The sequence below is a fragment of the Acinonyx jubatus genome, chromosome B2, assembly GCF_027475565.1.
Source record: "Acinonyx jubatus isolate Ajub_Pintada_27869175 chromosome B2, VMU_Ajub_asm_v1.0, whole genome shotgun sequence".
Classification (NCBI taxonomy): domain Eukaryota; kingdom Metazoa; phylum Chordata; class Mammalia; order Carnivora; family Felidae; genus Acinonyx; species Acinonyx jubatus.
The window spans coordinates 63021790-63048869 of NC_069385.1; the positions used below are offsets into that span (position 1 = coordinate 63021790).

The 27080-nt window shown below is 35.2% G+C and overlaps 1 long non-coding RNA gene across 3 annotated transcripts in view; it reads right to left on the reverse strand.

Moving 5' to 3' along the window:
• The window catches only part of LOC113598756 (uncharacterized), a 943191-nt gene that overhangs the window by 272603 nt on the left and 643508 nt on the right, over window positions 1-27080 (reverse strand). For all 3 annotated transcript variants that reach the window (XR_003419461.2, XR_008298453.1, XR_008298454.1), the window contains one exon: window positions 6041-6100. This is a non-coding gene — a long non-coding RNA (uncharacterized LOC113598756). The remainder of the gene's footprint in view (window positions 1-6040; window positions 6101-27080) is intronic.

Genomic DNA, 27080 nt, shown 5'->3' on the forward strand with positions numbered 1-27080 from the left:
AAAGGAGACTTGGGCCATAATTGTTATTTTTACTGATTATTGAGTTGGGGTAATATTAAATTCCTAGTAGCACTGATGAAAATGATTATTTTTAACAAGGATACAATTTTAATTTAAATTATTTTAAAATTTTAATAAAATTGAAATGACCTCTTAAAAACTATATATTTGGGGCACATGCATGGCTCAGTGGGTTGAGCGTTGACTCTTGATTTTGGCTTCGGTCATGATCCCAGAGTTATGACATCAAGTCCCGTGTCAGGCTCCACACTGAGTATGAAGCCTGCTTAACATTCTCTCTCTCTCCCTCTGCCCCTCTCCCCCCCTAGCTCTTGCTCACTCACTTGCTCTCTCTCTCTCTCTAATAAAAATAAATAAAGAAGTAAAAAAAATACAATATATATGCAGTATGTCTACTGTTTACCATCCAGTAAGATATTTATAAATAGATATTGAAATGAGAAAATGCATTTGAAACCATCTTTTAAATTAAAAACAATTTTAAACTATAAGATACTTTTAGTCACCTTTGAAAAGTAATACTAGATTTCTCATCATAATATGGCTTAGCCTACTGTATACTTACTTGTACATTTAATGTATTTGATGAGCTCAATATATGACCTAATCGGTAAAGCTATTATGATATCATGTGAATGCTTAAAATGGATTCTCTCTAATAAAAATAAATAAAGAAGTAAAAAAAATACAATATATATGCAGTATGTCTACTGTTTACCATCCAGTAAGATATTTATAAATAGATATTGAAATGAGAAAATGCATTTGAAACCATCTTTTAAATTAAAAACAATTTTAAACTATAAGATACTTTTAGTCACCTTTGAAAAGTAATACTAGATTTCTCATCATAATATGGCTTAGCCTACTGTATACTTACTTGTACATTTAATGTATTTGATGAGCTCAATATATGACCTAATCGGTAAAGCTATTATGATATCATGTGAATGCTTAAAATGGATTCCAGGGGAGAAGAAGGCTCTATATTGCATCAGCCATACTCCTGGCAGGAAGTTGGTGACATTGCCCAACAGTGTAATTAAGAAAAGTTTAAGGGGTGCCTGGGTGGCTCAGTTGGTTGAGCCTCTGACTCTGGATTTCCACTCAGGTCGTAAGCTCACAGTTCATGACTTTGAGTCCCACATCAGGGGATAGATACTCTTTCTCTCTTTCTCTCTCAATCTCCCACTCTCTCTGTCCTTTCCCCAACCATGCTGTCTCTGTCTCAAAATAAATAAATAAACTTAAAAAAAAGTTCACAGATGTGATGGACAAGTTTAACTGAAACTAGCAATAGAAGGTAAAGTACTCTCAAGCTATAGTGGGGAGTTACTGCCACTCCTAGCCTGAAGGGCAAGGATACTAGACCCCAGGGAGAGAAGCACAGAGAGCTTTGGGAGAGGAATGTATCTACAGTTGTTCCTTGAATAACATGGCTCATCCCCTTTAGCCTACTTATATGTGGATTTCTTTTCAACAAATATATTGGTAAAAATTTTGGTGGTGTGCAATAATTTGAAAAAAGTCACAAATGGACTACAAAGCCTAGAAATACGCAAAAAAAATTAAGGAAAAGTTAGACATTGTAAGAATACAGTATATAATCCATATAACATATAAAGTATGTTTTAATTGATGTTTATGTTATCATTAAGGCTTCCAATCAACAGTTGGGTATAAGTAGTTAAGTTTTAGAGGAGTCTAAAGTTACACATGGGTTTTTTTACTGCACAGAGCGTTTGATGTCCCTAATCCCCACATTGTTCAAGGATGAACCATACTGCCATGTTTTGGAGGGTTCAAGCTGCTACCACTGCCTTGGGAATAAAATCCCAACCTTCCTCAACTTTCACCCTCCAATCTTTTGCTTATTATTTACTATCAGTTGAACACAATCTTAGGCCAGAGAGCAGGAGTTCCCATTAACAAAATTCATAAATGTTAGCTCCTTGAGGCACAGAGCAGGGTGGATCTGGCAGGGTAAATAAAGAATATAAAAATATAAACAGAACTAAATTCAGAATTAGATAAATTTCTGAAATGACTTCTCTATGCTAAATATGAAAGTGTGCATTAAAAATAAATTTAGTAGTGCCTGGGTGGCTCAGTAGGTTAGGTATCAGAGTCTTGATTTTGGCTCAGGTCATGATTTCACAGTTCATGGGTTTCAGCCCTGCGTTGGGCTCTATGCTGATAGTGCAGAGCCTGCTTGGGATTCTCTGTTTTCTTTGCTCTCTGCCCCACCCCTGCTTGTGTTCTCATTCTCTCTCTCTCTCTCTCTCTCTCTCAAAATAGATAAAATTAAAAAAGATAAATATATTTAATTACTATAGATGGTGTTCATTCATTCACTTATTCAGCAAAACTTTTGTGAAAACCTACCATGTGTTCTGTTCTGTGCAAGGCACTGAATAAAATACAGTAAAATCTTGGATTGCGAGTAACTTTTTGTGAGTTTTCCACAAGACAAGAAAACATTTATAATAAATTTTAACTTGATAAATGAGCAATGTCTTCCAATACAAGTAGTATGTGTTGCCAAATGTTACATGATCACAACTGAGCCAATGGTTCTTAAAATTCACTTTGATACACAAGTGCTTTGGATTACAAGCATGTTTCTGGAATGAATTATGCTCACAAACCAAGGTTTTACTGTAATTTGATATGATACCTTTCTTCAAGAATCTTATCATTTCTTCTGAAATATGGGTGAGAAAAGCCAACTATTACAACCCCATCCTATAAAAGAGAAAGTCAACCAGATAGGAGAAGAAGGAACTTAGAGGAAGCTTCAGGAAAAAAACAAAACAGGAGCCAGTGTTAAGGAAGGATAAGAATTAGACAAGTGGACAGTGAGTGAGTGAGAGAAGTGACAGTACAGGAAGAGCAAGTATCACATACAAAGATACATCAGCTCAAAAATCTAGATTCAGAAAACTGGAACTTTTTCAATTTTCCTGGAAGAAGGGAAAAACCTAGGGCCAACGAGGCTGGCCTAGATCATTGAGGTACTCTATTTGATATGTTAGTAGTTGTGCTTTATCCTAAAATGGATGAGGAGCCTAGGAAGAATTTTAAGCAAGAGAACAGTCTACAGAGATTTGCATCTGAAAAATATAATTATAGCAGTTATATGGGAGAAATATGGGAAGAGTGTGAAACTGGAGAGCAATTAAGAAAGTACCTCAAAATTCAGATGAAAAGTGCCAAGGGCTTTGTATTACTCAAAGTTCTCCAGATCTCCAGAGAAACAGAACCAATAGGATATAATCTACAGTAGACAAGTTGAAGATCCAAGAGAGCCAATGGTATAATTCTAGTCCAAAGGACAGTATGCCTGAAACCCAGGAAGAGCCAATGTTTCAGTTTGAGTCCAAAGGGAAGAAAAACCCAGTGTCAGTTTGAAGGCAGCCAGGCAGGAAGAATTCCCTCTTACTCTTGAGAGGATCGGTTCTAATTAGGCTTCCAGTTGATTAGATGGAGCCCATCAAATTTATGGAGAGAAATCTGTTTCATTCAGTCTACTGATTCAATTGTTTATTTCTTCCCCAAAACCCTCACAAACACACCCAGAGAAACTGGCCAAATGTCTGGGCACCCCTTGGACTAGTCAAACTGACATGCAAAATTAATCATCCAAGGCTTCAAATCACGAACAATAATGCAAATGCTATAAAAATATATGTAAAATAAACTGGATATCAAATGGCTCTCAGAGATGATCACCAAGCCTGATTTCCAGGAACCTGTCTCGTACACTGTTGTAAAATGTGATGTCACTGACCACTAGAAGATACACTTGAGGAGGAGTAAATATAGGGGAGATTAGGTTTGGAAAGGTTGGGCCAGTGCCAGCATTCAGGAGGAAGGTTTGTTGTAAAATAAAGATTAGCTTTATGTGGTCATTATAAACATTCAGAGGGATGGCATTTATATAAGCAATTACTACTATAGTCAAATTACAACCACTCAATATGGGCCTCTTTCATATGATCATATATAAGAGAATTTGATCTGCCATTTTCATAGAAAAAGAATAATTATGATCAATGGTCCATGTACATTTTACATGTAGATTTATTATGTCTTCAACAGATTAATATGTGAGTATTGTAGAATTTTAATTCAATATTTTTGTTAGATGTTATACTTTTACAATTTTCTATATCTTTTCATACCGGTGTTTGAAACAATAATAATAACATTGTTTATTTAAAAAAAATCAATTCAGGTAAATAGCTACTCAATAAAGTATTATGAAAAAAATCCCTTAATTAAACTACCTTTTGTTCCCAACCATTTGTGTAGATAACACTTCCATAACCCTGGACCTTGCTATATATAAAATTACTGTATTTTTAACATATAAAATTATATTTTTATTAATCACAAACAATAATTACCTAGTTAATTTGTCCTGTGTAGACCTCTATGAAAGTATATGCTATGTGATTACACCCCAAAATGAATACGTTCAATACCATTTGCAAAAAATACGTTTGTGGTATTATTTGCAAGGGCAAATAAGTTGATATCAGTTGCTTATTCAATACTTAAATTCAAATCATATTATAACCCAAAGCCGCTACCACCACCTCCAATTCCTCCTTGTTTTTCACCTTCCACTCAAATTCTTCCCCACTGTGGAGCTTGCTCTGGTTCCTACAGAATTTGCCAAATACTCTTGTTTCCAAGTTCTCTAGAAAATACTCCATACTAAAAATATATCATCTTCATTTATTGTTTCTTGTTTGTGTTTTAAGTTGAACTCTGAAGGCAGATAGTAATCTCTTTGAGGTCAGGGGCTCATCTCTTACTTTAGGGTTCATTGCACCTTGTAAGCAATGTTAGTAATATTTTTTTGTGTTCTTTATATTGGTACATTTACTTATCCTGAGCCCTACACAGGAAAGACTATAAGAAGCAAAATCATATTCTATATAAGTTATTGCCAGATAATTTAAAATTGAGCAGAAAATTAAACTTATTGGACATATGAGTTTTATATAAAAGAGAAAATAAATAATCTTAGTCAACAGCTTAGATCTTAGATCTATGATCTAACCTCAAAGAGATATGTTTTTAATTTTAATTCCCTTCATGATTTTTAACTTCGGATTATGATTCAATTTATGGCATAACTCTAATACGTCTATGTAGAATTCACTTAAAAAAGAAGTTATGTAAAGCTACCTTCTTTATTACAGAAAAATTAAAAATATTTATTTTCAGTACAAAAATAATAAACTAACCACATCAAATTTGTTCCTATTTTAAAAACCTATTTGAATGGACTTATGTATAATTAATACACACGTTTTTATTCTTTTATTTCTTTTGTAGCTATTGTAGCATATTTCTGTGCTTATATATTTCCATAATACTCATTTCTAAAGATAAGGCATCCATGTTCTCCTAAATTTATTACAAAGTGAAATTCTATAAATTGAATTTCACTTTTTGGTTTTCTTCAATAGTAAAAATAAAACAAAAAGCTGAAAGAACTCACATTTAGGAATTAATCCAGGTCCAGTAAACAAAGGTAACTATTTCCCAGTGTGTAAACGTCTTCAGTTTTACCAGCACTGACACTTTGCTTCCACAGTTATAAATGTCAATCAATGGTCTAAATCTCACTGTGGGATATACCTAAATTCCATTAAAATTTTTAGAAAACAAATTCATTTCTCGTCTTGTTGACATTTTAAAGCATAATTTCATTTTAAACTAGCCAAGTATTTATCCTTAATTCTTTCTAAAATATTGTAGGATTTTGTCCCAGATGAAATTTTAGGGTAGAGAAAAACATTTTTTCATACTCAGAGTATCTTATTGTTGTTGTACTTTATAGAAACATTATTTTCAAATAGGATACATGATGCAGAGAAAAATTTAAATGCAAATATTGAGGTAGTATATTAGGTATGCTACCTATTCTCACTAATCTTCGTTTGTTATTAATTCTTAATCTCTCTTTTGCCATTTTATCAAAGTTCAACAAAAAAAAGCTCACCTTCACAGGAAAGACCCCATTTATCCTTCCAATGTTTCTTGTTTTCTTTTCCTTCCTTACCTAGAAGAATGATAGAGAAAAAAATTCATATCACAGTGTGATGCTGCTGGTGTGTATAAAAAACCCTTGACAGCCATTTTCCCATCAGCAGTCTCCCTGCTGGCCAGCTTCTAAGTCTCTCCCACTCCCCTTCTCCTCAGGTAGCTGGCTGCTAGATGTTTACTGATTAATTTGCATTAAATGTTCTCCTAGCAACCAACACTAGGATAGGATTAGATACTTTTGTAAAAGACTGTTTTCTGTTAAAGAAGCTTAGACTTTCTAAAATTCCATAAACAGAAACTAATAGTCTTTAAGCAAAGCTAAATGTGATTCCTTCACATGTTTAAAAGAAATTTCAGCCAATTTCATTTTATTGTTATTTTTACTTGGGAGAATTAGTCATTTTTTCCATTTAAAAAATTAGCATTTGTAACACCCTTACTCATAAGGCAGTTAAACTTGACAGTGAGAAAACACATAATATGTACTTTAAAAAAATCCATAAAGAATTCATGTCATCTTGCAATTGTCAATGCTAGAACTAGAAAACAAATAGGCCTGGCTTAATTTTTTTGAGGTAAAATTAATATATATCATTATATAAGTTTCAGGTACAAAACATTATAATCTAACATCTGCATATATTACAAAGTGATTGCCACCAAAAGTCTAATTACAATCCATCACAATACAATTAACACTCTTAACCCATTCCACCCAACCCTAATTTGCTTTCTCTCCAGGAAGCATCTATCTGTTCTTTGTATTTATTAATTTGTTTTGGTATTGTTTTGTTTTTGTTCATTTTTGTTTTTTAAGATTCCATGTGAGTGAAATCATATGGTGTTTGTCTTTCTCTGACTTATTTCACTTAGCATAGTACCCTCATTGTGCATCCCTGTTATTGCAAATGGCAAGATTTTGTTCTTTATGGATGAGTAATATTCGTGTGTGTGTGTGTGTGTGTGTGTGTGTGTGTGTGTGTGTGTATGTTGTGTTGTGTATAAAACATTTTATTTATCCATTCATCCACTGATGGACGTTTAGGTTGTTAATCTTGGCTAATGTAAATAATGCTGCAATTAACATGGATGCATATATATTTTCAAAGTAGTGTTTTCATATTCTTCAGGTAAGTATCTAGAAGTGCAACAGGTGGATCATATGGTAGACCTAGCCTTATTTTTTAAGAAATCTCCATACTATTTTCCAAAATGGCTGCAACAATTCGCATTCTTACCAACAGGGAACAACAGTTCTGCTTTTTTGATATCCTAATACTTGTTATTTCTTGTCTTTTAAGTAATAGCCATTCTAATAAGTATGAGGTGATATTTTATTGTGGTTTTTATTTGCATTCCTCTAATGTTTGGTGATATTGAACATTTTTTCATGTTCCTGTTGGCCATCTGTATGTCTTCTTTGGAAACATGCCTATTCAGATCCTCTGCCCATGTTTTAATTGAGTTGCTTTTTTTTATTGTTGAGTTGTATGTATTCTTTACATATTTTGGATATTAACCACTTATTGGCTACATGATGTATGAATGTCTTCTCCCATTAGGTGTATTGCCTTTTTGTTTTGATGATGGATTTCTTCTCTGCACAGAAGTTTTTAAGTTTGATGTAATTCCATCTGTTCATTTTGCTTTTGTTTCGATTGCCTTTGGTATCAGATTCACAAACACATCACTAGACCAAACTTAAAAGATTGTCCTTTCTCCATTCTATGTTCTTGGGTCCTTTGCAGTAATTAATTGTCCATGTATGTGTGGGTTATTTCTGGGCTCTCAATTATGTTCTATTGATCTGAGTGTCTGTTTTTATGACAACTGCCATACTATTTTGAATAGAATAGCTTTATAGTATAGTTTGAAATCAGGGAGAGTGGTACCACCAGCTTTGTTCTTCTTTCTGAAGATTGCTTTAGCTATACGGTGGTTTTGGGTTTTTGGTTTTGTTTTTGTTTTTTTTGTGATTCCATAAAAATTTTAGAATTATTTATTCTGGTTCTGTGAAAAATTCCATTAGAATTTTGATAAAGATTGCATTGAATCTATAGACTGTTTTGCATAATATGGACATTTTAACAATACTAACTCTTTAAATCCATGAACAAGAAATATTTTTCCATTTATGAAAAATAAATAATATTTATTTCCTTCATCAGTATTATAGCTTTCACTGTACAGGTCTTTCATTTCTTGATTAAATTTATTCCAAGGTATTTTATTCTTCTGATACAATTGTAAATGGGATTGCTTTTTAAATTCTTATTTCCAATAGTTTGCTACTAGTGTATAGAAACACCACAGAATTCTGTATATGGATTTTGTCTACTGCAACCTTACTAAATTCTTTTATTAGTTCTAACAATTTTCTGGTAGACTTTAGAATTTTTTATAGAGAGTATCATCTGCAATTGGTGACAGTTTTACTTCTTCCATTCTGATTTGGATGCCTTTTTTTTCTTATTTACTTATTGCAGTAGCTAGGACTTCTACTACAATGTTGAATAAAAGTGATGAGAGTGAGCATCTTTATCTTGTTGCTGATCTTAGGGGGAAAGTTTTTAGCTTTTTAATAGAGAATGTTAGCTTTAAGTTAGTCATATATGGCCTGTATGATGTTGAGGTATGTTCCCTCTATAACCATTTGAGAGGTTTTTTTTTTATCATAAATGTATGTTGAATTTTGTCAAAGTTTTTTAATCTTTGGAGATGATCATATGATATTATTCTTCATTTTGTCAGCATGGTATATCACATTGATTGATTTGTGAATATTGAACTATTCTTGTATCCATGGAATAAATTCAACTTGACCATGGTATATGATCCCTCTAATGTATTGTTGAATTTGGTTTGCTAATATTTTGTTGAGGATTTTTGTATCTGTGTTCATCAGTGATACTGGCCTGTAATTTATTTTTATGGTGTCTCTGGTTTTGATTTTAGGTATCAGGGTTATTCTGGCCTTGTAAAATGAATTTGGAAGAATACCTCTCCTTCGATTTTTTGGTAGAGTTTGAGAAAGATAGGTATTAAATCTCTAAATGTTTTGTAGAATTTACCAGTAAAGTGTCTGATCTTGGACTGTTGTTTGTTGGGAGGTTTTTGATTACTATTTAAATCTCTTTATTAGAAATTGGTCTAATCAGATTTTCTGTTGCTTCATGATTCATCTTGGGAGATTGTGTGTTTTAGGAATTTATTCATTTCTTCCAGGTTGTCTAATCTGGTGGTGCATAACTGTTCATAGTAGTTTCTTATGAAACGTAGCTTCTTTTGTATTTTTGTGGTATCAGTTGTAACTTACCTTTTATTTCTGATTTTATTTATTTGATCACTCTGGTTTTCTTGTTAGTCTAACTAAAGTTTGTCAATTTTTTTCATCATATTGAAGAACCATCTCTTAGTTTCATTTATCTTTTGTCTTTTTAGTCTCTATTTCTTTCTGCTCTGGTCTTTGTTAATTCCTTCCCTTTACTAACTTTGGGCTTTGTTTGTTCATCTTTTTCTAGTTCCTTGAGGTATCAATGTTGGTAGTTTTTTCAGGATTTTTCTTGTTTCCTAATGTAGGCTTGTATTGCTATGAACTCCCTCCTGGAACTGCTTTTGCTATGTCCCATAGATTCCAGTATGTCACATTTCTGTTTTCATTTGTTTCTAGTTTTTTGTTTTTTATTTCTCCTTTGATTTCTTCAATGACCCCCTGGTTGTTTTTTTATGTTTTATTTTATATTTAAGAGAGACAGAGAGAGAGAGAGAGCATGAGCAGGGGAGGGGCAGAGAGATGGAGACAAAATCTGAAGCAGACTCTAGACTCTGAGCTGCCAGCACATAGCCTGACACGGGGCTCGAACTCACAAGCAGTGAGTGAGATCATGACCTGAGCCAAAGTCAGATGCTTAACTGACTGAGCTACCCAGGTGCCCCAAGACCCATTGGTTGTTTTATAGTACATTATTTAATCTCTACATTCGCATGTTTTTTTCCAATTTTCTTCTTTTAATTAACTTCTAATTCCATAACATCCTTGTTGGAAAAGATGCTTGATAGTATTTCAATTTTGCATTTATTGATGTATTTTGTGGCCTAACATATGACTCTTAAAAAATGTCCCATGTGCAGTTGAGAAGAATGTGTATGCATTCTACTGCTTTTGGAGGAATGTTATGTATCTATTAAGTCTATCTGGTCTAATGTGTCATTAAGGGCAATGTATCCTTATTGATTTTCTGCCTGGATGATCTATCTAATGATGTGAGTTTGGTGTCAAAATCCCCTACTATTTTTGTATTGCTGTTTATTTCTCCTTTTAGGTCCATTAGTATTTGCTCTATATATTTTGGTACTCCTATGTTGGGTGCATATATACCTATAAATGTTTTTTATTTTTGCTGGATTTACCCCTGTATCGTGTTATATCCTCCTTGTCTTTTATTGCAGTCTTTGTTTTAAAGTCTTTTTTGTCTGATATGAGTATAAATACACCAGCTTGCTTTTGGTTTCTATTTGCATGGGATATCTTTTCCCACCCCTTTACTTTCAGTCTGTGTGTGTTCTTATTTCTGTGGTGAGTCTCTGGTAGACAAGATAAAGATGAGTCTTGTTTTCTTAACTATTCAGCCACTTCAACATATTTTAAATAGAGAATTTGGTCCATTTACATTTAAGGTAATTATTAATAGGTAAGTACTTATTGTCATTTTGTTAATTGTTTTCTGGCTGTTTTTGTAGTTTCTCTCTGGTTCCTTTATTCTTCTCTTTCTTCTCTTATAGTTCAATGGACTTCCTTAGTAGTCTCATTTTCTTTAGGGTATTTGCTGTAAGTTTTTGCTCTGTGGTTACTATGAGGTTTCCATAGAACATCCTACGTATATATAATGGTTAGTTTTAAGTTGATAGGCACTTAAGTTTGAACACATTGCAAAACTTCACATTTTTACTTTCTTATCTCACATTTTATAGTTTTGATGTCACATTTTTTATTTTTTAATTTTGTTTCCCTTAAGTAACTATTGTAGTTTTAGTTAACTTTGGTGCTTTTTATCTTTTAAGCTATCACTGCTTTACAAGTGACTGATTGCTATTGTTACTATATCTTTGCCTTCTCCAGTGAGATTTTTACTTTTGCATGTTTTTTGTTATTAATTATTGCCATTTCTTTTCAGCTTAAAGAGATCCCTTTAACATTCTTGTAAAGCCAATTTAGTGGTGATGAATTCTTTTAGTGTTTGCTTATCTGGAAAACTCTTAATCTCTCCTTCAATTGTTTTTTTCTCTCTCTCTCTTATTTTTTTTTAATTTTTGTTTTTGTTTTTGTTTTTTTAGTTTCAGGTGTAGAATTTAGTGATTCATCACTTATATACAATACTCAGTGCTCATCACTACAAATGCTCTCCTTAACCCATTACCCATTTAGCCCAACACCTACCCACCTCCCCTCTACTCAGTTTGTTCTCTATAGCTAAAGGTCTATTTCCTGGCTTTCCTCTCTTTCACCCCCAATATGTTCATGTGTTTTGTTTCTTAAATTCCACGTGAGTGAAATCATATGGTACTTGTCTTTCTCTGACTTATTTTGCTTAGAATAATACTCTCTAGCTCCATCCATGTTGTTGCAAATGGCAAGATTTCATTCTGTTTTATGTCCAATATTCCATTGTGTATATATATATATATATATATATATATACCACATCTTCTTTATCCATTCATCAGTTGATGGACATTTCAGCTCTTTCCATAATTTGGCTGTTGTTGATAATGCTGTTATAAACATTGGGGTGCATGTATCCCTTCAAATCAGTATTTTTGTTTCCTTTGGGTAAATACCTAGTAGTGCAATGGCTGGGTTTTAGGGCAGTTCTATTTTTAATTTTTTGAGGAACCTCCATACTGTTTTCTAGAGTGGCTGCACCAGTTTGCATTTCCACCAACAGTGTAAAAGGGTTCCCCTTTCTCCACATCATCACCAAAACCTGTTTCCTGTGTTGTTAATTTTAGCGATTCTGACTGGTGTGAAGTGATGGCTCATTGTAGTTTTGATTTGTATTTCTCTGATGATGAGCAATGTTGAGCATCTTTTCATGTGTCTGTTACCCATCTGTATGTCTTCTTTGGAAAAATGTTTGTTCATATCTACTGCCCATTTTTTAGCTAGATTATTTTTGGGGGCAGTGTTGAGTTTTATAAGTTCTTTACATATTTTGGATACTAACCCTTTATCAGATGAGTCATTTTCAAATATCTTCTCCCATTCTGTAGATTGCCTTTTAGTTTTGTTGATTTTCCTTTGCTGTACAGAAGCTTTTTATCTTGATGAATTCCCAATAGTTTATTTTTGTTTTGTTTCCCTTACCTCAGAGGACATATCTAGTCAGAAGTTGCTATAGCTGATGTCAAAAAGGTTACTGCCTGTATAGTCCCCTAGGATTTTGGTGGTTTCCTGTCTCACATTTAAGTTTTGAATCCATTTTGAATTTACTTTTGTGTGTGGTGCCCCCTTCAATTCTGAATAATAACCTTGTTGGTCAGAACCTTGTTGGAAGTTTTTTCCTTTAGGCACTTTGAACATGTTATGCCACTCCCCAATGGCTGTAAAGTTTCTGCTGAAAAATCTGCTAGTAGTTTTATGGAGTTTCCTTTGAATGTAACAAGTTGTTTTTCTCTTGCCACTTTTGAGATTATCTGTGTACTTTAACTTTTACCATTTTAATTATAATGCAGCTTGGTGTAGATCTCTTTGGGTTCCTCTTATTTGGAATTCTTTGGAATTCCTGGACTTGTATGTCTGTTTCTTTCCCCAGGTTTAGGAAGTTTTCAGCCATTATTTCTTCAAACACTTTTTCTTCCCCCTTTCTTTCTCCCTCCTTCTGGATCCTCTATAATGTGAAAGCTATTTTGCTTGATGTTACCCCAAAGCTCCCTTAAAGCATCTTCACTTTTTAAAATTATTTTTTCTGGGGGTGCCTGTGTGGCTCATTCGGTTGAGGATCCAACTTTGGCTCAGGTCATTATCTCGCAGTTTGTGAGTTTGAACCCCACATTCAAATCCTATGTCCCCCTCTTTTTGTCCCTCCTCAGTTGCATTTTCATTCTCTCAAAAATAAATAAACATTTTAAAAAACAATAAATTAAAAGAATTAGTTTTTCTTTTTGCTGCTCTGTCTGGGTGAGATCTTTTGTTCTGTCTTCCAGCTTGCTGATCTTTTCTTCTCTTTCATCCAATCGGCTGGTGAATGCCTCTAGTGTATTTTTCAGTTCAGTTATTATATTCTTCAGCTCTACAACTTCTATTTAGTACTTTCTTATATTTTTTGTCTCTCTCTTTTTTTAAAGTTCTCACTTCATTTATCCATTCTTCTCCCAAGTTCAGTAGGCATCTTTAAGACCATTACTTTGAACACTTTATCAGGTAAATTGCTTATCTCTGCTTCATTAAGATCTTTTTCTGAGGTTTTGTTTTGTTCATTTGGAACACATTCATCTGTCTCCTCATTTTGCCTCTTTCTATATATTAGGCAAATAATCTACTTCTCCTAGTTTTGAAGGAATGACTTCCTGGAGGAGATGTCTCATGGGGCTTAAAAGTACTATCACCAGAGCCAGGCATTCAGGGGCATCCCTTGTCTGAGCTGTGCATACTGCCTGCTCTAGTGAGTCTAAAGCTGCAGCTTGGGGGCAGGAAAGGCTCTCACCCAGCTAGGCTGTGGTAGGTGACTGTGGCATATGGGAGAATAAGGCCTTCAGTGGGACACATCCTTTTTTCCTAACAGGTTAGAAGAAGAGTTCCAAAAGAGCACCTTCAAGCATTGGTATTAGAAAGTTAGAATGAGATTGCAAAAATGGTCTCTATCCTTAGAAAAAGTCCCAACAAATTCTTTACTCCCCACCAGATGTTTTAAGTTCAGGAAGTGATTTCCACATATGGTTTAGTTCCTTTTAAACTGGTGTGTTCATGTTGAGTCCTGTAGCAAGTAAGTCTGTACAGGAGCCCTTTAAGGGCAGATTCTTTGTTTTCTATTAGTTCTATGGATATCCTAGATGTAATCCTGTTGCTTCTCAAATCTAGGCATTTTGGGAGCTCATATCTCCTGCATCTAGGGGTTGAGTACCTGATGTGTGTATATACTCCTCACTTCCTAGGGTAAAGTTCCATATTTTTGATATCCCTCCAACTGTAGATCATTGTGCCTAAAGTATATTTTTGTTTTTGTCTGGCAAGACTGCGTCACTCCTCCTACTCATTTCCATGTTGTCCCTTTATTCTTTGTTGTGGAGGCTCTGTTCATCAAATTTTTAGATCTTTTTCAGAGGAAATTATTCCATATATAACTGTAAATTTATTGTGTCTATAGATGGGGGTGAGTTCAAAACAAATGCCACCATCTTGAACCACATTCCAAATATGTCTGGCTTCTAAGGGCCAGTTTACTTATATAGAGGGCATGGTAAATTTTCCTATAAAACATTGAAATTAATGTTCATTTTTTTGAACAAAAATAATGTGAAACATAAAAGTTTAAATTATGATTTATTTTACTGAAAAGTTAATGTATGTGTTTTCTCTCTACTTCTCGAAAAGTGTTACTGTGTCATCAGTTATGTGTAAATTCTGATTTTTTTTTAATTCTCAAGTTAGAAAGCATAAAGTGTAGTCTTGGCTGCAGGAGGAGAAACCAGTGATTCATCACTTAGATATAACACCCATACCAAAGCATGATTTGATGGAAAGAGCACACATAATATACAACATGTATAAAAAATCATCTCCAATAACATTAAATTGACCAATAGTACATGATTATTATCTTAGTAGGTCTTTGAAACAAAAGGAAAAATACTTTATTACACCCCATTAAGATTTTAATCTAGCAGAGTGGAAAGTAAAATATTTTAATAAGATCAATGACAGTTATTAGGTTATTAAGATTAAAAGTGATAATCTTGAAGCAATGAAATATTTTACAATTTAAAAACTAAGATTCAAAAATAAAAATCTATAATTTAATGATTTGATGAAGATAATTGAATATTTTCCCAAGGATAAGAATAAAGCAGCAAATGCTTCATAAGAAAAATATATTACCAATTCATCTGTAATGGCTATGTCACTAGAATATTAGAATTTCAGAGTGTAATTTCTGTAATTTTTCTTTTTCACTCATACTTTGTGTAGGTATTTCTTAAACTTCACATGTGCTTTTGGGGCACCTGGGTGGCTCAGTTGGTTAAGTGTGACTTTGGCTCAGGCCATGATCTCAGGGTTCCTGAGTTCGAGCCCCATGTGGGGCTCTGTGCTGAAAGCTCAGAGCCTGGAGCCTGCTTTGGATTCTGGGTCTTCCCCCTTCTCTGTCCCACTGCCACTTGTGATCTGTTTCTATGTGTCTCTGAAAAATGAATAAATGTTTAAATTTTTTAATGTTTTAATTTTATTTGAGAGAGAGAGATAGAGAGACAGAGTACAAGTACGGGAGGGCAGAAAGAGAGGGAGACACAGAATCTGAAGCAGACTCCAGGCTCTGAGCTATCAGCACAGAGCCCAACGCAAGGCCTGAACCCCCGAGTGGTGAGATCATGACCTGAGCTGAATCAGACTCTTAACCAACTAAGCCAACCAGGTGTCCCCCCAAAATGAATAAATGTTTAAAAAAATTCACACGTGCTTTTAAGAAATCTGAATTGTAGGGGCGCCTGGGTGGCTCAGTCGGTAAGCATCCAACTTCAGCTCAGGTCATGATCTCACGGTTTGTGAGTTCGAGCCCCGCATCGGGCTCTCTGCTGACAGCTCAGAGCCTGGAGCCTGCTTCAGATTCTGTGTCTCCCTCTCTCTCTCTGCTCCTCCCCCACACTCTGTCTCTCAAAAATAAATAAACATTAAAAAAAATTAAAAAAAAAAGAAATCTGAATTGTAAACACTAAGTTTCAAGGTTTTAGTTTAGTCCAATTTTGAAAATTATACACATAGATGCTGTAACATTTTAGCATCTTGATAGATCATTGCAAAGCAAAGCAATCTTTTACTTCCTAGGCACTAGAGACATGGGAACCCATATTTATTGAAGACGTACTGTACATCAGCTACATGCAAGTCTTTTTAACAGAATATCTCATATAATCCTTTCCAAAACAGTTGAGACAAATACTATTATTTCCAGCACTGTGTTGATGCCCAAGTTTCCCAAAGTATTCATTCAGACTTACCTGGATTTAAAAAAAAAAAATAAGTCTATTCATTTTGAGAGAGTGAGAGCACAAGCAGGAGAGGGGGAGAGAGAGAGAGAGAGAGAGAGAGAGAGAGAGAGAGAGAGAGAGAGAGACTCCTAAGCAGGCTAGGCATTGTCAGCGCAGAGCCCAACATGGGGTTCAAACTCACGAACTGTGAGATCATGACCTAGGCCAAAACCAAGAGTCGGAGGCTCAACTGCCTGAGCTACGCAGGCACCCCACACTTTCCTGGATTTTAAAGTTACTACTTGCTTTTTCTGATAGCTTATCAAAACTCCCACTCTTTTCAGATAGCAATGGTAAAAGATTAGACAAAAGGACATAGAAATATGAATGACTAAATAATCAGATAAGTGTTTACCTTCAGGTAGAGAATAAAATTGATTTGAGTGTGTGTGTAAAAGAGAGAAATTATTTCTTACAAAATCATACACATGCGCACACACACACACTCAAGAATGCTTTTCTACTCCACATTTGTATAGCCTTGTGTAAGAAACACTTTGCTAATGAGATTTGAGGAATAGGTGTCCTTGATATGCATGTACTGACCTATCAAAGGGTCCCAGATCAATCCTTTGGGTTAAGCCATTGGTCCTTGTTAAAACCATGGCTATATTTATAATGAATGAGAAAACGTAGAAAAAAATAATCTGTTGTTATACTGCTGAGTTTTGATTGCCTGTTGAGTAGCACCAAGCAAGAGATTTACATAGAAATTTTTGGAAAATTTATTATTACAAATATACATGTTCAATGATGTCACCCACATTTTGAAGAGTACATCATTAAGAAATATGAGCTAAGTGTCTATTTTCAAAACATTGGCAAAAATAATGGCTAAAACTTCTATAAGAGGAAGCAATACTAAAGGATAAAATGATCTTTTATATATGCTCTTTGTATAAAAAATGAAAGGCAAAATTGAGTGCTAATGCTTTACAGAACTCAATATGATGCCCTTAGTAAAGGTGGTAGAGGAAAATGACACCTAGAGGGAATAGTAAAAGGAATGAAACATAAAAAATACTAAAATAAATTCTGGAAAGTATGCCATAATAACAAGAACTTGAAAATGCTTAAGAATTTGAGAGAGAAAAATAAGTGGAGTATTGTCTTAATTGTTTATGAACATGCAAAAGAGCAAAAGAAAAAAGTCCCTCTGCAGTGGCCTGAAGAGGTGGGGAATGAGCAGGTTAGAAAAAGTGAATCTTTTTAAAATAAGACATCCTTGCCACTGTCCCCAACCATTAGCACAACTGTAGATCAATTTTATCAGAAAGGCTATAAGAAAATCATATTTTGAAAAACATTAAAAAGGTTTTTACATTAAAATACATTTTCTTTAGGAGTGCCTGGGTGGCTCGGTAGCTTAAGTGCCCGGTCTTGATTTCAGCTCAGGTCATGATCTTATAGTTTGTGAGTTCGGGCCCCACGTCAGGCTCTGTGCTAACTGCTTGGAGCCTGCTTGGGATTCATTCTCGATCTCTCTCTCTCTCAAAATAAATTATATATATACACATACATATATACAATATACATATATATTTAAAATATAGTATACATGTTTTAAAATACAGTGTATATATATATTTTAAAGTTTATTTGTATATTTATATATAATATATATGTAATATATATTTATAAAAACATACATATATTTTCCTTATACATTCCAATGTACTATCCACATCCACAGCAGCTATTGCCTCTAAGGGTGACAGTGGCTGGTAAAGTACCCCTATCTGTCTATTTCCACAGAAGCAGTTCTCACTGAATGAGTTTCCTGCATACAAGGAACTCAGAGCTATGTGATCCAGCTCAAAGCTGCTCTCCATCTGATTTCAGCATCATTCTCATTTCTCCACTCCAACTCCAAATCATTCTCAGTTCTTCACTCCAATTCCTGCCATCATCCATGGTACCTTCAGCCCATATGATCAACTCATTCAGCAATCTAAACTTGTGACTCTTCTGCTAATCCCACTACATCTATGATCATGATAACTTGAATAAACTCATAAGCACCATCACACCCAGGGGCTGGAAATGACTCTAACTAAAATAATAAATCCCCAAATCCTGCTTTTTCACTACAATGCTGCATCCTTTTTACTTTTCCTCTACATCATTTTAACACCATATGGGCTTCCATTAAGTTTTCCGGTTCCATACTACCACCCTTGTCTCCCAGCTTCCTCTTGCATTCACTACTCTCTATAACTGGCTGAGCCCTCAAGATGCTCCCATTCAAGCTCTCCTACCCATTTACCCCAGACACTGCACTCAAGGATTCAACCCAACACTTTAGCTGTTTTTACACCTGGGTTGCTTGTGGGATATGTTGCCTTTAAAATGTATTCCCTAACTTCAACCCAGCTCAGTGGATTTTGGTCCTCCTTTATCAATCGGTTGTCAACTGTTTCCTGTTCCTCAGAGTGCCCCTTCAAAATGCTGTTATCCTCAAAAGCTGTACTAATGATGTGTGCCACTATGTAATCAATCAACAGTTCTTTGAAAAACAAAACAAACGAAAAAAGCCCTAATCTATAGCATTTGCTGATTTTCAATACGCAAATACTCCCAGTGTGGCCCATTTCAAGGTACTATTTGACATCACTAAACGGTGAGGAAGGAATGTATTCTAAACAGACTATCTTCTGTGGTATTTCCACCAGATACAATATTATATTTGTTCTCAGACAAAATAGATAAAAATAACCTCAAGTTCATCGATAATAGTAAAGTGTAGTAAAATAATTAAGAAGTGATAAATGTTGAGTATTACCTTTGTTTCAATGTAATTTAACTGTAAATTTATGTAATTTACACTATAATAATGGGCATGTTTAACAACTGGCTGGCAAAATTCCTGAAAATTGAACAATTAGCTCTACTGGGCAGCACCAGCACATCATTGCTTCACCCACTGTAAATCTTCATTTCTCTTTGTCAATGACCCTGCCTCATACTTTACTGAGAAAACGGACTGTATGTGATTTCCTCAATTTCTTGCCACCATATCCATAAATTTCTTTGCAATTTTACTTACTCTGACTTCATTCCCAGCTGTCTCAGAAGTGTCTTTTATTCAGTTTAAGATGGATTCTTTCACCTTAGTTATTATGACTTCCTCCCACTAACCTCAGAACTATGTGTTCTTGGCACTCCCTGCCTCTCGTATATTTCCAAGTGCTCTGTCTCCTACCTCCATCTGTGTAACATATTCAAAATTGCCTATCAATAAAATTAAAAACATCTCTTCACCCCTGACCCTATGCCTACCTCTAGCCATCTGCATTTTTTATACCTATCATTTTTATCAGAAATTCCATAGGAAGAACAGTTCTTGTTAGCAGTTTCTATATCTTCATTCTAGTACCTTTTTCTTTATTCTAAAATCTTATGACATTACTATGGAAAGAGTATGAATCACTTCCAAAATGCCAAACAAACTTCAAAGATATTTTTTTGAATTTTCATATTGCTTTCTAAAAAAAATTCTTTCAGAATTTGACCTTGTTGTACCTTCCTTCTTAAATTTTCTCTCCCTCTTACTGCTGCTTGGTGTTCAGCAATCTGTAAATCTGTAAGAGAGTGGGCAGGGAATCCTCCATGAGCATATCTGCAAGGATGATCAAATTGGCCTCTATGCCAGAAGGATGTTGACAGGGAACACTAAATATTTGTTGCAGCAGAGGCTGGGAGAGCCTTAGTCTTTCCAGACAAATGGTGTAGAGATGCTTTTTCCTGTTACCTTGAGAGGGGATGACCACTTGACAAACCAACTGGTTACCTGTATCTATCTTCGATAGTGGGATTGTTGCTGCTCATTGTATCCCAGAAGTTGGATCTGAGAGTCAATACCTACACAAAAGAAAGCAACACATCTAAGGAGGCTCACAGGCACTTGGATGGCTCTGTTGGTTGAGCATCTGACTCTTAATTTTTGGCTCAGGTCATGATCTCATGGTTTGTGAGTTTGAGCCCTGTGTTGGGCTCTGTACTGACAGCACAGAGCCTGCTTGGGATTCTCTTTCTTTCTCTCTCTCTCTCTATCTCTGTCTCTGTCTCTCTCTGCCTCTCCCCACTCACATATACATGCACGTGCTCTCTCTCTCTTCCTCAAAATAAACAAACCTAAAAAAAATATATAAAGGGACTCAGAAGAATGCAGAAGATATTCACTACACTCAAAACAGGTGATTCCTTTTGAAATAGAACTGAGGTAGATTAAAAAACACAGCTTGATTAAACAATAAGATCACTCAAGCAGATTCAAATTTAATATTTGTATATACACATACACATACATACTGGACAATGCATGTTTCCAAAACAATCTAGAGTTAGCTCATTAGGTCCATTTTCTTCCTCTAAACCATACCCAGGAGAAGTCTCAGAAGGAACAGGGATGATGGTGAATCCTGGAACTTAACATGAGACTGTGAGAAAACGCTGGGGAGATAAAAGGTGGCTAGGTTCTAGTATCAGAGAAAAACAGTAACTTCAAATAAGGAGAGGACTACATGATACAGGTTCACATGAATGGCAAATGCCAGAAAGATAACATTAAATGCTGTCCCAAACTACAGAATAGGATAGTATTAAATGTTGGTAGGAGGGCACATGCTGGTTGAGAGAACAATCTAGCAGTCTTTAATGAAATCAAGTATTTAAATACCAATGTCTTATCAATCTTGCTTCTGAGGATATCAGGGCCATAGGAGAGAGTTGTCCAAGTTGTGTGTTATGCAGTTCCAGGGATCTTTCACATGGGTGATGCAGAGGTAGGTTACATATGAAATTACATATGAAAGTACACAGTCTAGGGGCGCCTGGGTGGCTCAGTCAGTTGAGCGTCCAACTTCAGCTCAGGTCACGATCTCGCGGTCCGTGGGTTCGAGCCCCGCGTCAGGCTCTGGGCTGATGGCTCAGAGCCTGGAGCCTGCTTCCGATTCCATGTCTCCCTCTCTCTCTGCCCCTCCCCCGTTCATGCTCTGCCTCTATCTGTCTCAAAAATAAATAAATGTTAAAAAAAAATTTAAAATAAAAAAAAAGAAAGTACACAGTCTAAACAAATGTTAAGTTGTTAATTTTTTTAAGTTTATTTATTTATTTTTGAGAGAGAGACAGCATACACAAGTAGGGGAGGGGCAGACAGAGAATGGGAGAAAGAGAGAATCCCAAGCAGGCTCCCCACTGACGATGTGGGGCTCAAACTCACAAACCACGAGATCATGACCTAGCCAAAGTTGGACACTTAACTCACTGAGCCACCCAAGTGCCCCAAGTTGTTAAATTTATAACTAATTAAAAGATAAAATGAATATGTAAAAAATATTTTGATGTAAGTACATATAATAATTGAATTAGATGGTTATATGCATTCTTCATAAAAGGGTGAAATACTAGGAATTCTTCATGTCTAAACTATGTTTTCAATAAAAGTCATCTATTATGGTTGAAGTCTTCAAAAATGTATGGAGACAAAAAAAGAGAATTATTTTTAAATAGATATATTGTACATAAAATCATATCCTTTCTTATCTTGTTTTTTAAATTATTTTGTCTTGACCTGTCAGTGAGAATTTTTCCCCTGACTTCTCATAATTCAATATCTGAAACCCAGAAAAATGGCTGTTTCCATCTGTTTCACTCAGAGTGATCAATATTTAGTTAAGTTCATGCATAATAATGAATATATATCTCCCAGAACGTGCTTTGTCAAATTTTGGTATATAATTTGGTCCAGGATCAGACCTTGACAGAAGGGTATCTGCATTTTCATTTTATTTTACAAGGGATGTGGGAATGCTGACTATCTACTTTCTACTTTTTCGCCATATTATTGTTTTGTAAAGGAAAGCATTCTGCCACAGTGAAATAGACATGTGTTTCAGAAAATTCTCCCTTTAGGCCCAAACATGGGCTAACTTCAATAAATGAAAGTGGCATAGTTTACAGAATTGGTTTTTCACTAAGTACTTGAGTTGAATCAGCTTTTTAGATGCCTTCAAATTTTTAAGGGAAGCAAAAGAAAAAGCATTCTTCCAAGCATCTAGAAAACACTTTACCACAGATAACTGTCCCATTTAATTTGCATTCTAATGCATACCAAACTGAAAAACAGCAATACTCAGAAGGCCAACCGATGGAAGGCTTCCCATCAAGTAATAAAGCGATAGGTAATAAGAGGGAAGGGGGAAAGGACTGGGAGAAATGACTTAGTAGAATCGACTGGTTAGCTGCAAATTTTCAAGTTCAAATGATCAGTTGTTCTTCCTGCTTTACTACTTACTACCAGCAACTCTTCTGCCAGAAAAGAAAGAAAGAAAGAAAGAAAGAAAGAAAGAAAGAAAGAAAGAAGAAAGAGGAGAGAAAGAAATTTTTAAAAATTCCCAGACAGCCTAAGAAATCAGCTCACAAACCTCATTATTGATGGCGTCAGGTGGTAAATCAATGCCAGAGGAAAATCAATGGTAAAAATATTTTTCAGTGATGCATACAGATGAAGAGCCTCAGCAGCATTTCTTGATGGAAACCACAAAAGTCTGCAGCCACCCGTGAGTCACCACTTCATAGGAAGCAAGAACTTATCTGGTGCTTTAGGGATACTAATTTGCCCCATATGAGTTCCTGTGTTGTAAGTGCATGCAACTCCATGAAAAGAAAAGAAAAGAAAAGACATGGAGAGTCTGCTGATAGTAAAATGTAATTTCTCAGTAGTGTTTTGTTTTTTGAACACTTACTACATACATGGATATTTAATAAATTTAGAGATTGGAAAGTTTAAAAGTTGGAAAGCATGCCCAAATTGAAAAGCATGTCAGTTTTTCATTTGAAGAGAGTATGTGAAAGTAATTTTCATTTCATGGAAAGATAATGTTCTAAAAATAATTCCATATCAAAGGATACTTATTTAAGAATAGGAAAATGACAAGAAAGCAATTTTGAAGAATCCTGATTTATAACCTATAATACCAAAATGCCCTTACAGTGCACAACAATTTTCTTTCAAAATCATAGACCAGCTCAGATCAGAGCACTTTCTGACCCCAGGGCTCATGGATCCTGTGAAGTGATCAGACTAAGATTAGTCCTTGGTGAACTGGGGAACTGATACTACAAAATCAGGCTTATTTTGTCACTAAAGAAGCATAATTTAGGTCCTCATTTATATAGGTGTATGCCAAGGTTCTGGGAGGAGCACTAAAAATATAATTATGTATATTTTCCTAAAGAAGATCTCTCATTGTAAACTTCAGGAGCCTTAAAACTTGGATTTGCCCCTAGGTGTAACCCAGTCTAAGTCTACTGAGATGAATGTACTCCTTAGTAAATGAAAGAGTGTCTATAATTTTGCCACAATTGTATCCTCATCAGGGGAGAAAAATTATCTTCTTGAAATAGATTATATGACTTTCACCAAGGCAAGAGAATGCAGAATCCTATATCAAGGGAAAAACAGTACAGAATTCCTAATAAGATTTTAGTTACCTCTTAGAGGAAATGAAGCACAGTTTAATGAGTATTATTACTGTAAGTAATTTATGAACTTCATATTTTTAACTGTTTTTACTTGCATTTGTATTATATTTTAAAAATTTGTATTATATATAGCCTGTTTCCACATACTGATTTGCAGTGAAACACCCAAAGTTGTCCTTAAGACTGTGGCAAGTGGCTGAAAACTGTCAAGCCAAGATGGAGACTTTCTCTAATGCCTCACAGTCAAGTTAACCCATTATGAAACCCCATTGGCTTTCACTCTAAAATATTTCCAGATCATTTTCTCTTGTCACCTGCTCTACAACTACCACCAACACCATTATCCTTTCTTGCCTGATTTTTCCAGCAGTCTCTTGACTCTCCTCCATAATTCTACCCTTCACCTCCCCCGCATACTTGCTTATTCTCTGCATAGCAGTCAGAGTGATTCTTTTAAAATAGAAGTCAGGTCACGTCATTCTCTGCACAGACTAAAGTGTAATTCTAAAAATGGCCCACAAGGTCCTTTGTGATCTTCATTTGTTACCTCTCTTCTCTATCATCTTTCTGCCTTATGTTTTACTTCTTTCTCCCTTGATTACTCTGCTCCAGCAATACTTCTTGCTGCTCCTTGGCCATATCAGGCACATTTTTATCTCAGTGCCTTTCCATTTGCTGTTCTCTCCAGACATCCACACGGGTCATTTCCTTCCTCCTTCAGGTTTGGCTCACATGTTACCTTTTAACCAATACCTTCTTTGACTGTCGTATGTAAAATTGCAGCTTTCACCTTCAACATTGCCTATCTCTCTTCTCAGATTTATTTTTCACATTAGCATTTATTGCCTTTGATAACTGTTTTATTTTATTTTATATTTTTGCTCATTGTCTGCTATTTTATACTAGGTGTGAGGACTATAAAGGAAAGGCATTTTGCCTTTTGCTTACTGCTCAATTCCCAGTGCCTAGAATGGGACAGGTGCTTACTAACTGTTCAATAAGTACTCCTTGAAGGAATGAATACATTAATGAGTGATTGAGCAGAACAATACATGTGGGACTCTCAATTAGCTTCTTATTGTTTTCAGTATAACTTAAAGTATTTTGCAAAGTATTAGAAGTCCTTCATGGTGTGTCCTCAACTGATTTTTCCAGACTCATTGCTTAACATTTCCCTTGTATACTCTGCCAACCAGTCAGGAAAGACTATCCATTATTTCCTTAATACCCCAGGCACTTTCATGCCTCATTCTCTTGTTCACACTGTGCTATCTCCCTGGAAAGTCTCTTTTTATCTTTTTTTCACTCTTTCCTTAGCTAATTCCTACACATCTCTAGAGACCTAATTCCAATGCCTTTTTCCTCTGTGAAGTCGTCTGTGACTCTCCTAGACAGAATTAATTAATCCCTGCACAGTGCTTCCAGAGTAGATTTTATGTGTCTCTTTTAAAACAATCAAATTATATCACAGTTATTTATAACCCCAGCATGGAATACTGTGTCTGACACATAATAAATATTTGCTGAATAAATCAATATCTAAGAGCTCCATCTTTCTAGGCCCAAGATATCAGGTTAATTCATATGTTTTGCCTCCAGTTTCTTACCAACCTGACTATAACCATATTACTGTCTTGGTTATTGATAATTAGTATCCATTAATCACTTGCTACATACCTGACACTATTTTGAACACTCTACAAATAAGATTTTAAATCATTAGAATGAGTGGTTTCTATATAAGTCCTGCTTGAGGAAACTGAGTCATAATATGGTTAATAAAGGTCTGCTTACTGAAAATGGGCTCTTGGCCCTCAAGCTATACCATCTCCCAGTGAAATGGTTTATCCAGAAAGCCTATGCTGCATAAGAAACTATTCAAATATACAACATCTTTCACTTTCTGAGTGTCATTAGTAGAACATATCTTCACAAGGTATATAAAAGTCATTAAAGAATATTAGACTAAATCATGGTCCATTGACAATATTTGAGTGATACTCCAAAATGTATATAAATTCAGGAAGATTTATGGGATTAACCAATGAAGCACTAAATATTTTAATAACTGACAAAAGATGGAAAAAGTGTTACACTGTAAGTAGAAATTTTCATACAAGAAATTCCCCCTCCCACACAAAGAGAATTAGCTCCAAAGAGAGAGTGGGGATTTATCAGCATGCCCACCCAAGCCTCTTCGTAGCCTTAGTTGCCTTCATTAATCTTGGATAACCTCTAAATAAAGGGAAGGTTAAGGGGTGCCTGGGTGGCTCAGTTGGTTGAGCAACTGACTTTGGCTCAGGTTGATTCATGGTTTGTGGGTTCAAGTCCCATGTCAGGCTCTATGCTGACAGCTTGGAGCCTGGAGCCTGCTTTAGATTCTGTGTCTGCCTCTCTCTCTGTCCTTCCCTGCTCATAATCTGTCTCTTTCTCTCAAAAATAAAAACAACATTAATTTTTTTTAAATAGATGGTTTAAAAAATGCAAAATGTACATGAAAAAGGGTGATGTATTTATGAAGGACTACTCTTATAAGGGAGTTGTAGAACAAAAGGGGTACTTATCACTTATATTTAATATTTCAAAAATACTCCTACTAGATTTTAATCTTGTTTTAAGAAAAAAAATTGGATTTTAAAAAGTTAGTTGGGAATTCTAGTTTCCAGTCTAGCATGTAATGGAAATCATCACTCTGTCCAAACAACAAGTAAAAAGATAATCAAACTGAAAAATCAATAATCATTCTTGGATTCATCAGAGAAATGAGGTCACAGAGCAAACCACTGTTCCCCAAATTAGAGACAGAGATGAATCACAACTTACTGTAGCAGAAACCCCTGAGCGGGAACCTCTGGAGGACACAAGGACAGGAAATCTAAACTTTAAATTGACAAATTGCTGGAAACTCAGTGTGGGTAAGTCTGAGAGTTAAAAACTCCAGGGAGATCTAGTCCAAAGAAAGCCCCCCAGCTTCATGAGTTTTACCTCCAGGAACTCTACCAGGTCCTCATAATAAATATTAGGAAAAACTCCCCTCTACTTTCTGGCAAGGATAGGGAAAAAGGAATCATTTTGAAATATGCCAGAGCATTCTGTTCTTCACAAGGTCTGCTCTGAAAAAAAAACAAAAAACCTGTTTTCTGAAACCATAAATTACTGGGATTTTTTTCAGAGCCTAACCAACCTGGAAGGAGAAAAATGCCCACCTCCATCCCATGTTGGCCCACCTGTCCCACCTAATGGTGCAAGAAAACTGAGAAGTACTTGTGAAG